The sequence below is a fragment of the Helianthus annuus genome, chromosome 14 (assembly GCF_002127325.2).
Source record: "Helianthus annuus cultivar XRQ/B chromosome 14, HanXRQr2.0-SUNRISE, whole genome shotgun sequence".
Classification (NCBI taxonomy): domain Eukaryota; kingdom Viridiplantae; phylum Streptophyta; class Magnoliopsida; order Asterales; family Asteraceae; genus Helianthus; species Helianthus annuus.
In genome coordinates, this window is record NC_035446.2 from 138,474,907 (window position 1) to 138,488,416 (window position 13,510).

The window sequence follows — 13,510 nt, forward strand, 5'->3', positions numbered from 1 at the left end:
GCCGGAGGTTGGGTATTCGACATTGGCGCCATCCGTGGGACCCCAGCTTGACCGGTGTTCCCACATCAACACTCGACGTCCAGAGAGCAACTTATCCTGTCAAGAACAACATGGCGACTCCACATAACTCGCGTGTCAATCAGACGGCACAAAACGATGTGGATAAGGTCACCATAGAGGATATTACTCATGAAGAAGGTAACGAAAACCAGGTAGGAAATCCGGGAGAAACGGAGCATATCACTCCCAATTTCGTGGCCATGCACAGGGAAAAATTAACTAAGTATCTTGAAGATCTAAAGAGACAGGAAAAACTCGACAGCCTCAGGGCCAGGCTTTCTTTTGATACACCCTCCAACCAGGAAGGAACGAACCTTCAAAATAAGAACAACAGCGGTGACCAGCTGGAAACGTTTATGTCTGCCCTGAGGCAGATGTCCTCTGAAGAAAGAGAAGATCTGATCACAGGCCAGAAGCCTAAGGAGAAAGAAAAAGAGAAAGACAACTTTGGTGATGGTGGTTTGGACCAGCCATACTTGCCAAGAGACTTAGCCGAGGTCTCAAAGTTTACAAGGAGAATATCAGAGGCACCTATGCCTCCCAAGACAAAGTTGCCCCCAGGCTTTGATCGCTATGATGGGACGAGAGATCCAGAAGATCACCTGCATGCCTTCCGAGGAGCAGGGCAGCTAGGAAGGTGGCCCATGCCAGTATGGTGCCACATGTTTGTACAAACCTTAACGGAAGGAGCCCGGCTATGGTTTGATAGTCTTCCCCCGGGGAGCATAGACAGCTATGAAGAACTAAGCGAGAAATTCCTCCGGAACTTTGGCCAGCAAAGGAAGGTGGTCAAGAACCCAAACAAAATCCTTCACATCAGGCAAAAGGATAATGAGCGGATAGACCAATACATGGAGAGGTTTGTTAAAGAAAGTATGAACATCAAGGACGTCCCGGAGGTCATGAAGATCAGCAGTTTCATAAATGGGCTGAAACATGCACAGTTGTGTGAAAAGCTGGGAGAGGAATTCCAACCTTCCTTCGACAATCTTATGGACAGGGTCAGAGCCTTCGTCCAGGGAAAAGATACAGTCAGCAAAGCGAAGGAGACGGATGTCACACCCCGGAGGGTCGCCCCGGCTGCAAGACCTCCCGAAAAAGGTACACCCTATTCCCGGAAACCTGCCTCTGATAGAATGTTGCATGACAGGGCAAGACCCTTATACTCCCCCTACAGACCCTGAGGGAGGGGTCCCCCTCCTTACTCCGATAGCTTCACCCCTCTCGTTAAGACCCCAAGTGAGATACTAGCCACAGAGAGGGTAAAAAATTCTTTTCCAAGGCCACCCCCATAAAGCCAGGACCAAAGGCACAACCGAACGAATACTGTGAGTTCCACAAAGGCTTCGGGCACAAAACCGATGACTGCATGTACCTCAAAAGGGAAATAGAAGCAGCGGTGAAATCGGGGAGATTGGCTCATTTGGTTAAGGAAATCAAGGAGGGGGGAGGGGATCGCAAGGGAAGAGATGCAAGGGAGCCAGGGAGGGCAGATGTTGATATGATTAGAAGGAGAAATGAGTTTGATATCATCCGAAGTGTAAAGGCCAGAATCCTAGGCTCCCCGGTCTGCATGAAAGCTCCCATCCTTATGCCATACTTGGAAGAAAGGGAGGTGCAACGACTCCCACTGAATATCTCAGCCCTAATTGTAACGCCCTGCTTTTTCGTAACTTTCCTTAATTAGAAAACGTGTCGTGTATTTCTATTTTTGGAAGCTTGTTCCTTTTGTATTTCGTATTTAGTTTCGAACCGTTGTAAATTCGAGACTTCGATCGTAGTGAAATTCTCTTTTTTTATACATGCTTATACGTGTTGCAATACTTGAATTATACGTTACCAATCTCGAATGCATACGCGCAACCGATACTCGACATACTCGTACTCATAACTTATACATGCTTGTTGACTATTAAATATGTGGTTAAATTCTAATAATAATAATAATAATAATAATAATAATAATAATAATAATAATAATAATAATAATAATAATAATAATAATAATAATAATAATTACTCTGTAATAAACATCAACTTTCGTTGATATTACTATGCCTATATATTACTAAAGCACAAAAATTATATAATAAAAGTTTGACAGCATCAAGCTGTGACCGGACTGTTGAGGGTGTTTGTTATTTTGTGCTTTACTCATAACCTTCCAACCAAACATATGACATTAGTGGTTAGTAAAGGATTTATTAATATAACATAATTTAATAAGCATCTTGCACTACCTAAATCTCAAACAATAAAAGAAAAGGGAAAGTTGTGGCTAGTTATAGCCATGCGGCCAAACTGCCAAAATTATTTAATTTAATTGTTTTTAAACTTCCAACACTAATACTACATGTGAATTAATGGGATAAGTTACATGATTATTTAAACTCAACCTAACATATAATATAATGTTGTCACAAAAGAAAAATTAGAAAGGTTGTTGGCTGGTGAACAGCCTTGCGGCCGCCCCATGTTGGGGAGTTTAGATTTATTTTTTTTTATATTATTAATCAACTAACTACATTTAATGCTAACCCACTTAACCCTAATCCTCCCCCTATAAATACAACTTAATCTCAGCCTCCTTACCACTTTACAAACTCAAATCTTACTCTCAAATCATCCAAAATCGCAGCTAAATTCTGAAGTTCGGATAGAAGCATACACCTTCACGAAAATGAGCATAACTTCTTCATTTCTTGTTCGATTTAGTCCATTCTTTTTCCTATGTGCTTGGATTGACCTTGGCTTCGATTCCATGGGTTTTTCACAGTAAATAAGTCCCTGGAACTCCGGCAAAAAGGCTCCAAAGTTCACTGTTCATTTCTGATTTCATCTAAATCTTTACTAAACTTGTTCAACTTGAGTCTAACTCATCTCAAACCTATGTCCTTATGCTTATAACCACTTCTATGGTTAGTTAGGCTTAAAAACAAGGTTGAGACATTCAAAATCAGAGGTTAATCCTCATATACCTTCTGTTTTGTTTAGGGTTTTTTTAACCCACAAGTGGTGTTCAAGCTTCAAGCTTGATAAAGGTGTGATTGTGGACTAACTTGGGTTGTCCAACATAAAATCCCCACATCCCTTGATGATTTCTCATAGTGTAGATGTTTCTTATTCTTGTATTGATGTTAGTTCATGACCCTCCTTGTATGTTTTTACATCAAGTGTAGTGGTAACCATAAGAGGTACCTAAATGGAAGCTTGTTCTTCCTACCTCCTACATGAATTCTATGACACAATAGAGGTACCTAACTGATGATTTATCTTCTACCTCATGCTTGACTAATGGACTACATAATACATATAATACTTATATATATATATATATATATATATATATATATATATATATATATATATATATATATATATATATATATATATATATACTATTCGAACTCTTGATGGTGGACTTGTGTTCATTCGTCAAGATACTAGAATAACATCATCTAAGGCATAAGACTTGTTACGATTCTAATGAGTATATTACTCATGAAAACATTGACCCTTGAGGTTTCATAGTGTCAACGACAAGTATTTGGTGTTAAAAGATGATTATTTTCGAATACATATATTCTTGTGTTTTAACTTCCTAAATCCTTAAACGAACATATTCAACCTCCTAACCTCATCAACTTCGTCACATTGGATAATCGGAAAGCATATGCAAATTTGTGAGTATACTGGCAACCCCCTTTTTATGTTTACCACTTTTTGGGGTGTAACATATTTTACTATTAAACTTCACTTAAACTTATTCTTTATGCAATGCACAAAACAATCCTTATACATGAATACTATGTTATGATACTTGATGCTTACGTGGACCATACTTATGTGATATGTTTTAGTCATTAACTCTCACGAGCCTCCCTTCGACATGTATAGCGCTATAGGAGTAACACACCGCCCCCCTTAAACTTGGGTCATGTTGAATTAATTAAACTTTCTTGCGTAAACAGAGGTTGGCTAGAAATATTGCATGCCACCATAGGTTGATCTCGTATAAACTAAGTTGCCATGTGGATTCGTTTTAAACTTTTATACTTATACTTATGCTTAAACTTGTATACTCGCCTTTGCTTTTGCATTGAACTTTATTTTAAACATGTCACAGGTTGAGGATAATGATGCTATGAAATGAAGTAGTATTGATGCCTAGATACACATATAGACGTATAGGTTTAATCGTTGTATCAATTTTGATTATGTTGTATTGTATTTCCTTTGAACTTGACATTATTTGATTTCTTTGTAATGTTGACAAATGAATTATGATATGAAATCGGTCTATTAAATATTGTCACAAATAGCGTTATGATGTCTCTAGCAATCTTCACACTTCGTCTCATCTCGATGTTTCCGCCATTGGTTGGGGTGTGACAGATTGGTATCAGAGCCATAACTATAGGGAATTAGGAAAAGTAGGAATGCTTTTACCTAGTCTATAGTTTTAGAGCCTTATCCTTATGTTTTGTTTGAAACTACATGCATGCCACTTTATGTGTTTCTTATACATTCTCTTTGAGCCTTTTAAACATATATGTCATTTATCCTTATGTAACATACTTGACATGCTATTCTTGTGTATTAATACATGTTTTATTATGTGTTAATATTTGTTTTAATATGTCATTCTTTTTGTGTCATTCTTGACATGTTTATACTTGTTTGTGTAATCTTCAACATACGCTTTTCCTCATACATTTTACTTGACTATTCTAAATTCATAAACCACTCGTAATACACAAAGGAAACGACTTCACCAAAATAGGCGTGAAACCCACAATTTGGTAAATGACTCTCAATCCTCCTACTTTTCTTTTCTTACACGAAATTCACCATCAAGTTAGGAGTGAAATCCTCACCTTGATGGAGAAATTCAAATTTCAAATTCTAGTGGACCCTCGTCAAAGTGTCGAAATTAACTTTTAACCCGATGAGTATCAACCACACTTAGGGTACGAAATCGTCAAGTTAGGGGTGAAACCCGCACCTTGTCGACTAGTTCCACTCCTTTATTTTTTTCATAAATCCCGCCAAGTCTCGAAACTTCGATTGATTTGGGACATGTAGTAACCGGAAGGGTAAATACCGTTAACCGACTTGTCGGCGAGAGTATTTCACCTATTAGGCCAAAGCATGCTCCTTAAATTCGAAAGACTTTTCGACCACTTTGGTTAGTCAAAGTTCCGTTTTGGAACCATCCAAATTTTAATCAAACATGTGTTCTACTATCTATTTTATACGATGCAATCTTTCGAATTCGAATTTACTTTCGATATTTGCTCCTCACACACACACACAACATACTAAATCTTTTTCATACATTTATACCTATGCATGATTTCAAAACGTCACTTAATTTTGTTTACATTCTTTATAACACCAAAATGGAGACATATCATTCAGATAAGAGTGATTTCCTTACCTTGACGATTAACTCCACTCCTCCCTTTCCTAAAACGACCTCACCAACAAGTTATGGATGATTCCCTACCTAGGTGATCGTTACCAAAACTTTCCTTCAAAATATTTTATTATGAAAATCCAATCATGTCTTATACCTAAACCATTTATCATTTACCAAAATACCTATTTATATCAATTTCAAAATACATTATCTTACCAAACGTACTCCTTATCCTACAATCTATGTTTTTCACTCAACTCATATACACGAGATTCTTAATCATGTCTTAAAACGTTTTATTACCCGAAATTCAAACCTTACGAAATGCTACCTAACAATTCAATCGGTCCAATGAATCTCTTGCCACGAACTTTATATTCGACTTAATAACTAAAACACACTCACGTTATATCACCATACTAAAGACTTCCATTCTTAATCAAAAACCAAACCAACTTTTCTCAATTACTTATAAGATCTTATTGATATTATAAGATCGTTTTACCAAAGACTCTTTTCAACATCAACGAATCATTTGTCAAAACCCTTTACAATGAACACTAACTCCTTTTGCTAAATTCCTTTTTCTAAGGATCAACATTTTCACAAGAACCTCCTAAATTCAAAATTTCTTGTTTGATGAAACAAACTTACTTTTTTTTCACCTTTTCCTACACCAATTTTTAAAACACGTGGGCAAGCAGACTTCATGGGGACCGACCATCTCCGGATTACGTAAACTCTTTTAAAACAAGTGTAGCATTTTCATTCACTACGAAATACATTATGCTTAACCAATGAATACTTTACATTGTCTACATTTACAAACTATATTCTACCCTTCAAATCAAGCTTAATCTAATTTTATTAGCTCAACGTTTCGTTTAAACAACTATACATGCATTTCATCATACACATTTTAGTCGATATCTCGCGATGACATCATTCATATCGTTCATATTACCTACTCAACCCTTTGAATGCTTTATACGCTTAAATCCGTTATATCCCAACGTACACCATATACGTAATACTTATTATTCGTACCTACACTTATGATCATACGTTTTATGCTTACACTTATACTCATACTACTCGTACGTTTTATGTCTATACTCATACTTACGTGCATATTCATACTTAAACTTATACTTATGCTCATACTTTCATTCATACTCAAAATTCATACATTCGTACCCGTACGCGAGCGTAATACGAGGGATTCGCTTACGTGGGTCCCATACATACTTAAGCATGGACTTGCTTATATACTATATCCTTATACGTACACATTCTTATTTTTAAATTATGTATACCCTGATTCATACTCAACTAGTACAAGCTATGTGGATCATGCGACGATCAAAATAATCGCGGGTGCACACGGGATTATAGTGATTGACTTATGAGAACCATAGAGTGTACTACTGTGTATGGTAAGACACGGGACGTAACATGACACCGAATACGAAACGGACGTAATGTGGTCAAAACATGGTGGATACGTCGCTAGTACTTCCTATACATAAGTGTTTTCACCATGTTACCAAACTTTCGTAAAACGTGCCATGAGAAATTCAGTGTTTTGCAGACCTTTTAGACCTAATTCAAACTTTAAACAACTCACAAACGCGTTATATCCGATTATCCATGACGAGACTTCATTCTTAGTACGCTACTTTCGTCTATCCAATACATATGCCAATCCTATGCTTGCATTCGTTTATTAAGAGTCAATCGTTCAATTCCATATACGCAACTGTACGTTTCCAATTATGTTTGGTACCTCAAATCATTTTAGGCAAACGAACTCCTTTGCAAATCTATCTTGTCATTCTTCAAAATTTCGTACTTTTTACGTTTCAAAATTTTCAGGTCTCAATTCTTAATAATCACCTTTTGCCAAAACTCTTTCAAGTCTTCCTCTTGAATAAATTTCGGGACGAAATTTCCTAAAGGAGGGGAGACTGTCACGCCCTGCTTTTTCGTAACTTTCCTTAATTAGAAAACGTGTCGTGTATTTCTATTTTTGGAAGCTTGTTCCTTTTGTATTTCGTATTTAGTTTCGAACCGTTGTAAATCCGAGACTTCGATCGTAATGAAATTCTCTTTTTTTATACATGCTTATACGTGTTGCAATACTTGAATTATACGTTACCAATCTCGAATGCATATGCGCAACCGATACTCGACATACTCGTACTCATAACTTATACATGCTTGTTGACTATTAAATATATGGTTAAATTCTAATAATAATAATAATAATAATAATAATAATAATAATAATAGTGAAATAACTACTCTGTAATAAACATCAACTTTCGTTGATATTACTATGCCTATATATTACTAAAGCACAAAAATTATATAATAAAAGTTTGACAGCATCAAGCTGTGACAGGACTGTTGAGGGTGTTTGTTATTTTGTGCTTTACTCATAACCTTCCAACCAAACATATGACATTAGTGGTTAGTAAAGGATTTATTAATATAACATAATTTAATAAGCCTCTTGCACTACCTAAATCTCAAACAATAAAAGAAAAGGGAAAGTTGTGGCTAGTTATAGCCATGCGGCCAAACTGCCAAAATTATTTAATTTAATTGTTTTTAAACTTCCAACACTAATACTACATGTGAATTAATGGGATAAGTTACATGATTATTTAAACTCAACATAACATATAATATAATGTTGTCACAAAAGAAAAATTAGAAAGGTTGTTGGCTGGTGAACAGCCTTGCGGCCGCCCCATGTTGGGGAGTTTAGATTTGTTTTTTTTTTTATATATTATTAATCAACTAACTACATTTAATGCCAACCCACTTAACCCTAATCCTCCCCCTATAAATACAACTTAATCTCAGCCTCCTTACCACTTTACAAACTCAAATCTTACTCTCAAATCATCCAAAATCACAGCTAAATTCTGAAGTTCGGATAGAAGCATACACCTTCACGAAAATGAGCATAACTTCTTCATTTCTTGTCCGATTTAGTCCATTCTTTTTCCTATGTGCTTGGATTGACCTTGGCTTCGATTCCATGGGTTTTTCACAGTAAATAAGTCCCTGGAACTCCGGCAAAAAGGCTCCAAAGTTCACTGTTCATTTCTGATTTCATCTAAATCTTTACTAAACTTGTTCAACTTGCTAACTCATCTCAAACCTATGTCCTTATGCTTATAACCACTTCTATGGTTAGTTAGGCTTAAAAACAAGGTTGAGACATTCAAAATCAGAGGTTAATCCTCATATACCTTCTGTTTTGTTTAGGGTTTTTTTAACCCACAAGTGGTGTTCAAGCTTCAAGCTTGATAAAGGTGTGATTGTGGACTAACTTGGGTTGTCCAACATAAAATCCCCACATCCCTTGATGATTTCTCATAGTGTAGATGTTTCTTATTCTTGTATTGATGTTAGTTCATGACCCTCCTTGTATGTTTTTACATCAAGTGTAGTGGTGAACCATAAGAGGTACCTAAATGGAAGCTTGTTCTTCCTACCTCCTACATGAATTCTATGACACAATAGAGGTACCTAAATGAAGATTTATCTTCTACCTCATGCTTGACTAATGGACTACATAATACATATAATACTTATATATATATATATATATATATATATATATATATATATATATATATATATACTATTTGAACTCTTGATGGTGGACTTGTGTTCATTCGTCAAGATACTAGAATAACATCATCTAATGCATAAGACTTGTTACGATTCTAATGAGTATATTACTCATGTAAACATTGACCCTTGAGGTTTCATAGTGTCAACGACAAGTATTTGGTGTTAAAAGATGATTATTTTCGAATACATATATTCTTGTGTTTTAACTTCCTAAATCCCTAAACGAACATATTCAACCTCCTAACCTCATCAACTTCGTCACATTGGATAATCGGAAAGCATATGAAAATTTGTGAGTATACTCGCAACCCCCTTTTTATGTTTACCACTTTTTGGGGTGTAACATGTTTTACTATTAAACTTCACTTAAACTTATTCTTTATGCAATGCACAAAACAATCCTTATATATGAATACTATGTTATGATACTTGATGCTTACGTGGACCATACTTATGTGATATGTTTTAGTCATTAGCTCTCACGAGCCTCCCTTCGACATGTATAGCGCTATAGGAGTAACGCACCGCCCCCCTTAAACTTGGGTCATGTTGAATTAATTAAACTTTCTTGCGTAAACAGAGGTTGGCTAGAAATATTGCATGCCACGATAGGTTGATCTCGTATAAAGTAAGTTGCCATGTGGATTCGTTTTAAACTTTTATACTTATACTTATGCTTAAACTTGTATACTCGCCTTTGCTTTTGCATTGAACTTTATTTTAAACGTGTTACAGGTTGAGGATGATGATGCTATGAAATGAAGTAGTATTGATGCCTAGATACACATATAGACGTATAGGTTTAATCGTTGTATCAATTTTGATTATGTTGTATTGTATTTCCTTTGAACTTGACATTATTTGATTTCTTTGTAATGTTGACAAATGAATTATGAAATGAAATCGGTCTATTAATTATTGTCACAAATAGCGTTATGATGTCTCTAGCAATCTTCACACTTCGTCTCATCTCGATGTTTCCGCCATTGGTTGGGGTGTGACAGTAATAGCCGGACACAAGGTGTCTAGAATTCATGTGGATGGAGGGTCAGGCGTTGAGGTAATATACGAACACTGCTTTCTTAGATTCGACAGGGATATAAGAGATAGGTTGGAGGAAGATTCTATCCCATTAGTGGGATTCAACAACAGTGTGTCACATCCCCTGGGAAAGATCAAGCTCCCATTTACAGTTGGTGTAGGGGACCGGGTCCGAACGATAAATCTGACATTCACAGTAGTCAGGGCACCCTCCAAGTACAATGCAATCCTGGGAAGACCCGGTATTGGGGATCTGCAGGCACAAGCATCCACCCCCACGGGGCCTTGGTATTCCAGACACCAAAGGGTCTTGCATGGGTCAAGTCCGCCTACGAAGTGGTTTCTTCTGTATCCAAAGGGGAAGAGCCGGGGAAACCCCAGGAAAAGAAGGTGGAGGAATGGGTCCTCTGTGATAGGTTCCCAGAACAGACAATCAAGGTGGGAAGTCACTTGAGTGACAAGTGCAAGAGTGCCCTAAAGGAGTTGCTCCTCCATAACATAGATGTGTTTGCATTTCAACACGGAGACATGACGGGAATCCCTAGGAGTCTAACAGAGCACCGGCTTAACACCTTCACGTGGGCGAAGCCAGTGAACCAAAAGAAGCGGAGTATGGGACCTAATAAAAGAAGGGCTGCTTGTGAAGAAACTCGAAAGCTGCTCAGAGCGGGGATAGTCAGAGAAGTTAAATAACCATCCTGGGTTGCCAACCCAGTTATGGTTCAGAAAAAAGACGGGGGGTGGAGGATGTGTATCGATTTCCAAGACCTAAACAAGGCATGTCCCAAGGACTGTCTTTCCCAATACCCTCAGGTGGACTCTCTGTCCCAATACCCTTTGAAATGCTTCCTAGATGCCTACAAGGGATACCACCAAATCCAGATGTCAATAGAAGACGAGGAGAAAACCACTTTTATCACGGATGAGGGGACGTTTTGCTATACCAAGATGCCCTTCGGCCTCAAGAACGCGGGGGCAACATATCAGAGGTTCATGAACACCTTGTTTAGGGAACAGTGGGGAAGGAACCTAGAGGTGTACGTCGACGACATTGTCATCAAGAGCTTGACAGAGACAGCCATGATAGACGACATAGCCGAGACTCTCAACACCATGCAGGATGTAAACATGAAGCTGAACCCCGGGAAATGCTGTTTCGGGGTAGAGGAGGGGAATTATCTGGGAGTAGTGGTAACCAAAGGAGGAATCAAAGCAAACCCGGAGAAAACCCAGGCCGTAGCCGAAATGCGGTCTCCCAGGTCCCTAAAAGATATCCAGCAGCTGAACGCGAGGCTAATAGCATTAAATCGCTTTTTATCAAAGGTGGCTGACAAAACCCTCCCCTTCATGAAAGTATTGAAAGACTGCCTCCAGACCAGCAAATTCAACTGGACCACTGAGGCCGAAGCTGCCTTTCAGGAAATGAAAACCTACATCTCTAAGCTCCCTACATTAGCCACCCCGGTGCCTGGGGACCCGTTGCTCCTTTACCTATCCGCCTAAAAAACGACCATAAGTGCGGTCATGATGGTGGAGCGGGAGGGGAAACAGATCCCCATATACTTCATTAGCAGAACACTTAAGGGGCCTGAGGAACAGTACATGCCTCTAGAGAAGCTCGCGTTAGCTCTAGTCTTTGCATCCAGGAGGCTCAGGAGGTATTTCCAAGGGCATAAGGTCACCTTAGTGACCGATCAACCCCTTCAGAAAGTGCTTAGGAAACCGGAGCTGTCGGGACGATTGGCTAAATGGGCTGTCGAGTTAGGAGAACACTCTCTGGAGTTTAAGCCCAGAACGGCCATGAAGGGACAGATACTGGCCGACTTCCTAGCAGAAGTCCCTGAAGATGAGGAGAAGGAGGTATTAAAATGGGAGGCCTTGGAGGAGGAAGAGAGGAAAAGGGAGGACGAGGCAGTATGGAAGTTGCTCACCGATGGAGTATCCAGTGAAGAAGGGAGCGGTGCAGGTATCACGCTGGTGAGCCCCGAAGGGGTTGAACTGACATATGCCATAAGGCTGGATTTCGAGAATACCAACAACACCGCGGAATATGAGGCCCTCCTAGCAGGGATGAGGCTGGCACAAAAGATGAGAGCAAAACACGTAGAGGCCAGCACTGATTCACAGCTGGTAGTAAAACAATACCAAGGAGAATATGAAGCCAAGGATGACACCATGGCTCGATACGTGGAGAGAGTTAAATAGACGGCTAAGGCATTCAAAACTTCCAAACTGGAGTACATCCCTCGTGGAAGGAACAGAAAATCTGATGCACTCAGCAAGTTAGCCTCGGTAGCATTCGACCATCTCGCAAAAGAAGTCAAAGTGGAGATCCTAACATCCTCCTCCCTTAACACAACAGAAGTTGCCACGGTCGAAGGTCCTCAAGAAACATGGATGACCCCAATCATCAAATTCCTCCGAGATGGAATCCTACCCGAGGTAGAATGGATGACCAGAAAGGTAAGGGTCAGGGCCCTACAGTATGAACTGGTCGAGGGGGAACTATACCGAAGGTCATATCTGGGCCCTTCCCTGAAATGCATCGACATGGAAGAAGCCGAATATGTGGTTAGGGAGATGCACGAGGGGATTTGCGGAATGCACTCGGGACCAAGAACAATAGTGAGAAAGGCAATGAATGCAGGGTTCTATTGGCCACGAATGTACGAAACGGCATCTGAGGAAATCAAGAAGTGTGACAACTGCCAAGTGCAAGCACCGATGACCCACTGGCACAAACACCCCATGGTGCCAGTCTCAACATCGTGGCCATTCCAGAAATGGGCTATCGACATAATCGGGCCTTTCCCGGAGGGTCCGGGGGGGGGGGGGGTCAAATACGTGGTGGTAGCCATTGATTATTTCACTAAATGGATTGAGGCGAAGCCCCTGGCAAAGATCACTGGAGACCAAATGAGAAGGTTCGTGCTGGATAACATCATATGCCGATATGGGGTTCCGAAGGAGTTGGTGAGTGACAACAGGGTCCAGTTTGCTGGAAGACCCTTCAAACCATGGTGCGAGAAGATGCGGATCCAGCAAGTGTTTACTTCCGTTACCCATGCCCAGAGCAATGGGTTGGTGGAGAGAGCCAACCAAAGCGTTATTAAAGGAATAAAGGGTAGGCTTGGAAGGAAACAGAAGGGCTAGCTGGAAGAACTTCCATTCGTGTTGTGGGCATACAGGACCACCCCCAAAAGTTGCAACGGGGAGACCCCGTTCAGTCTTACCTATGGAACGGAGGCTGTCATCCCTGCTGAAATCGGGTCCCCAACTGCCCGGATCAAGCTTCGGGATGAGGAGAACGAGCAGGACCTCAGAATGAATCTAAAC